Source organism: Bicyclus anynana, chromosome 18 (assembly GCF_947172395.1).
Source record: "Bicyclus anynana chromosome 18, ilBicAnyn1.1, whole genome shotgun sequence".
NCBI classification, from domain to species: Eukaryota; Metazoa; Arthropoda; class Insecta; order Lepidoptera; family Nymphalidae; genus Bicyclus; species Bicyclus anynana.
The window spans coordinates 6,350,689-6,355,688 of record NC_069100.1 but is presented as its reverse complement, the minus strand read 5'-3'; the positions used below and the strand labels follow the sequence as shown (position 1 = coordinate 6,355,688).

At 54.8% G+C, this 5,000-nt stretch overlaps 3 non-coding genes across 3 annotated transcripts in view; all 3 read left to right on the top strand.

The window, feature by feature from the left end:
* Nucleotides 1-1,069: 1,069 nt before the first annotated feature.
* On the top strand, nucleotides 1,070-2,972 carry LOC128199020 (small subunit ribosomal RNA). Its single transcript, XR_008251724.1, has one exon. It is a non-coding gene; the product is annotated as a small subunit ribosomal RNA (ribosomal RNA).
* A 165-nt stretch (nucleotides 2,973-3,137) lies between these two features.
* Nucleotides 3,138-3,294, top strand: LOC128199114 (5.8S ribosomal RNA). Its single transcript, XR_008251791.1, has one exon. It is a non-coding gene; the product is annotated as a 5.8S ribosomal RNA (ribosomal RNA).
* A 404-nt stretch (nucleotides 3,295-3,698) lies between these two features.
* The window catches only part of LOC128199065 (large subunit ribosomal RNA), a 3,923-nt gene continuing 2,621 nt past the window's right edge, over nucleotides 3,699-5,000 (top strand). Inside the window, exon 1 of the ribosomal RNA XR_008251767.1 lies at nucleotides 3,699-5,000. This exon is cut by the window's right edge and continues 2,621 nt beyond it. This is a non-coding gene — a ribosomal RNA (large subunit ribosomal RNA).

Genomic DNA, 5,000 nt, shown 5'->3' with positions numbered 1-5,000 from the left:
CGCCCCCCCCCCCCCCCCTCCGAGTCATTTTCGTAGTCGAAAATGTTTTTCCGGCCCGTTTTCGGGACACACAATAAACGAACGGCTCGATTTTTTGATTCGTTCAAAATAACACATACACATGTACACAGATTGCGCCGTCAGCGCGTTTACTACTATGACAGGGTCGTGGCGCGTCGACGTTTGAGGTGATTGTGTGAGAGTCTGGTGGCGCTCGCTTTTCTTCTCGGGTGTCGACGTGACACGGCGCGTGTTGTGCGTGTGCGCGCGTTATCGTGTTTTTGCGATACGTTTGAATTGAATATATACGTGTACGTACGTACATGTTAATATATTAATTTATATGTGTGTGTACGTATGTATATATACGAATGTACAACGTGGTGCGTGCGCGCGCGTACGTTCAAAAAAAAAAAAAACAACGGCGTTGCAACCGACGGAATCGCGTTTGACGCTTTTCCACACCCCGTGTAGTATGTATAATCGTCGTACGGCGAGAAATTCACAAACCACGGTGTCGGTAGCTTGATTTACTGTGTGCGGGGCGGCATCGTGTGTCGCCCTGGAACAATGTGTACTCCCAACTTGATTGAGCAATCAGAGAGTCTGGATGACGGTCTCTCACACTCCGGGCGACGACCCACGTGTGGTTTTCCGCAGAGTCACTGTTAAAACACTTACGGCTTCACTCTAGCAGTGGAGCGCCGTGTGTGGTATGTACGTCTCGTTCATAGAACGTTCAAGTTTCTTTGGGACCCGACGACAGCACTGCGAGAGTGTCTAATGGCATACTTTTCTGTGCGGTCGGAGGACGTGTCCTGTGAGATTGCGTCGTGTACGCTCTTCTTGCACAATGTCGGGCACCGCGCCGCGCTCCGTTCGCCGGAGCCGTGGCGCGATCACGTGCTTCAGAGGCCCTCTGCCACGCACGCACACCACCACCCACTCCCCCGCCTGTCGCGTGCGACGTGTGTCCGTCGAGCTTCCGGGTTGGGGACGAAGTGTGGGTGTGTGTTTGTGGGTCGTGTGGCGGGGGGAAGAGAGCTTAGATAATAATATCAATATCTGCTCCCTGGTTGATCCTGCCAGTAGTTATATGCTTGTCTCAAAGATTAAGCCATGCATGTCTCAGTGCAAGCCGTATTAAGGCGATACCGCGAATGGCTCAATATATCAGTTTTGGTTCCTTAGATCTTACTCGGTTACTTGGATAACTGTGGTAATTCTAGAGCTAATACATGCAATCAGAACTCTGACCAGTGATGGGACGAGTGCTTTTATTAGATCAAAACCAATCGACGGAGGGCCTCGCGTCCGAAGTCGTTAATTTTGATGAATCTGGATAACTTTTGCCGATCGCACGGTCCAGTACCGGCGACGCATCTTTCAAATGTCTGCCTTATCAACTTTCGATGGTAGTTTCTGCGACTACCATGGTTGTCACGGGTAACGGGGAATCAGGGTTCGATTCCGGAGAGGGAGCCTGAGAAACGGCTACCACATCCAAGGAAGGCAGCAGGCGCGCAAATTACCCACTCCCGGCACGGGGAGGTAGTGACGAAAAATAACGATACGGGACTCTTACGAGGCCTCGTAATCGGAATGAGTACACTTTAAATATTTTAACGAGGAACAATTGGAGGGCAAGTCTGGTGCCAGCAGCCGCGGTAATTCCAGCTCCAATAGCGTATACTAAAATTGTTGCGGTTAAAAAGCTCGTAGTTGCATTTGTGCGCCGCGCTGTCGGTGCACCGCATCCGCGGTGATACTGACACGTCTGCGGAGCATATCGTCGGTGAGCCGTCGTTAACGCGACGGTTCAATATCAAAATCCTATCGCGGTGCTCTTCGTTGAGTGTCGAGATGGGCCGACAATTTTACTTTGAACAAATTAGAGTGCTCAAAGCGGGCTCAAAATGCCGCTTGAATATTTCGTGCATGGAATAATAGAATATGATCTCGGTTCTATTTTGTTGGTTTTCAGAACTCCGAGGTAATGATTAATAGGGATAACTGGGGGCATTCGTATTGCGACGTTAGAGGTGAAATTCTTGGATCGTCGCAAGACGAACATCAGCGAAAGCATTTGCCAAAGGTGTTTTCATCAATCAAGAACGAAAGTTAGAGGTTCGAAGGCGATTAGATACCGCCCTAGTTCTAACCGTAAATATGTCATCTAGCGATCCGCCGACGTTACTACAATGGCTCGGCGGGCAGCTTCCGGGAAACCAAAGATTTTGGACTCCGGGGGGAGTATGGTTGCAAAGCTGAAACTTAAAGGAATTGACGGAAGGGCACCACCAGGAGTGGAGCCTGCGGCTTAATTTGACTCAACACGGGAAATCTCACCAGGCCCGGACACCGGAAGGATTGACAGATTAACAGCTCTTTCTTGATTCGGTGGGTGGTGGTGCATGGCCGTTCTTAGTTGGTGGAGCGATTTGTCTGGTTAATTCCGGTAACGAACGAGACTCTAGCCTGCTAAATAGGCGTCGTCATTTAGGTGTGCGCGACTCCGGTCGCGCAACTCACTGGCGGCGTATTAAAGTTCTTCTTAGAGGGACCGGCGTCTTCGAGGCGCACGAGATTGAGCAATAACAGGTCTGTGATGCCCTTAGATGTCCTGGGCCGCACGCGCGCTACACTGAAGGAATCAGCATGTTCTCCCTGGCCTAGAGGCCCGGGCAACCCGTTGAAACTCCTTCGTGCTGGGGATTGGGGTTTGCAATTATCCCCCATAAACGAGGAATTCCTAGTAATCGCGGGTCATAAGCCCGCGATGATTAAGTCCCTGCCCTTTGTACACACCGCCCGTCGCTACTACCGATTGAATGATTTAGTGAGGTCTTCGGACCGACACGCGGTGGCTTCACGGCCGTCGGCGTTGCTGGGAAGTTGACCAAACTTGATCATTTAGAGGAAGTAAAAGTCGTAACAAGGTTTCCGTAGGGGAACCTGCGGAAGGATCATTAACGTACCGCGTACGCACATGTTTGCGTTTGCGCGTGCTCGTGTTGTCAGAGACGCACCGATCTAACCTCACTCACTCACTCACTCACTCACTCACTCGCTCACTCGTACCACCCAACAAAACGACAACGCATGTGCACAACAAAAAACGAGAAAACGAAAACCATTACCCTGGACGGTGGATCACTTGGCTCGCGGGTCGATGAAGAACGCAGTTAACTGCGCGTCATAGTGTGAACTGCAGGACACATTTGAACATCGACATTTCGAACGTACATTTCGGTCCGTGGAGAAACATCCAGGACCACTCCTGTCTGAGGGCCGGCTGCATAAATACACACACCACACTGTCCACACAGTGCGACACGTGGCGCGTCCGGTGCAGTGCGTGCGTGCGCCGTTCGACGAGAGTGTCTCTCGATCGGCGGCGGCGCACGCGCTCCGCAGGTCCGCTCAAAAATATCACACGTGTGTGCGTGTGCGTGCGTCCGTGCGCGCTCGTCCCACCGACCCTTCCGTTTACGGTGAATCTGTGGCGACGTACGCGCGCACGTGTACGTGCGTGCCGCTGACGCGCACGCGTAGGCGGACTCGACGTCCGGACTCGCGCGGCGGCGCCGTGCGCTCTCGCGGCGCGCCCCTCTCGCCTCGCGGCGGGGGAGCGCGCTCGCGTGCGCGAACGGCGCCGTCGAGCCGACGGATATCGCGTCTGCCTCCACTTTTATCGTTGGCCTCAGATCAGGGAGGATCACCCGCCGAATTTAAGCATATTAGTAAGCGGAGGAAAAGAAACTAACCAGGATTTCGTCAGTAGCGGCGAGCGAACGCGAATCAGCCCAGCACTGAATCGCGCGGCTTTAACGGTCGCGGGAGATGTGGTGTTCGGGAGGTTCCGCTATCTCGCCGTCGCCGCTCCCGTCAAAGTTCGTCTTGAACGGGGCCGCTTTCCCGTAGAGGGTGCCAGGCCCGTAGCGACGGAGCGAGGCGGCGAGAGGGACGCTCCTCAGAGTCGGGTTGCTTGAGAGTGCAGCCCTAAGTGGGTGGTAAACTCCATCTAAGGCTAAATATTACCGCGAGACCGATAGCGAACAAGTACCGTGAGGGAAAGTTGAAAAGAACTTTGAAGAGAGAGTTCAAGAGTACGTGAAACCGTTCAGGGGTAAACCTGCGAAACTCGAATGAACGAACGGAGAGATTCATCGACATCCGACGGCGCGCGGGCGCGCGCCTCGATGTCGCGCGCGTGCCCCCTCGCGGGTGCCGCGGCGCGGCACGGGTCGCGTCCGTCCAGTACCGTCGGCGTCGTGCACTTCTCTCTCAGTAATGCATCGCGACCCGTTCGACGTCGGCTTGAGCGCCGTCCGATTCGCCCAGCGGCGGGCTCGCGCCCTCCGCTGGACCGCGACGGTGGCCGGCCGGCTGTCGGACGGTATAGAAGTGAACCGCGCACGCGCCTCGCGCGCGTCCGGCCCGACGCAAGCTCGCGCCGTACACACTGAAGGTCGCGGTCCTGCCTGAGCGCGGACCGCGACGCGGCGCCGCTGCTGTCGCAGCCGTGACGTCTCGGACCGTGCGCGTCTCAGTCTGCGATGAGTCATTTTCGGGCACTCGCAGGACCCGTCTTGAAACACGGACCAAGGAGTCTAGCATGTGTGCGAGTCATTGAGTTGTCTTTGTCACAAAACTGAAAGGCGCAACGAAAGTGAACGTAGGGAGGATGGAGCGCCGGTCCCGGTCGGCCTCCCGCACTCCCGAGGCGTCTCGTTTCCAATCCGTGAATGCAGGCGCGCTCCGAGCACAGATGCTGGGACCCGAAAGATGGTGAACTATGCCTGGTCAGGTCGAAGTCAGGGGAAACCCTGATGGAGGACCGTAGCGATTCTGACGTGCAAATCGATCGTCGGAACTGGGTATAGGGGCGAAAGACTAATCGAACCATCTAGTAGCTGGTTCCGTCCGAAGTTTCCCTCAGGATAGCTGGCGTCGACAGCGACAGTCCCATCCGGTAAAGCGAATGATTAGAGGCATTG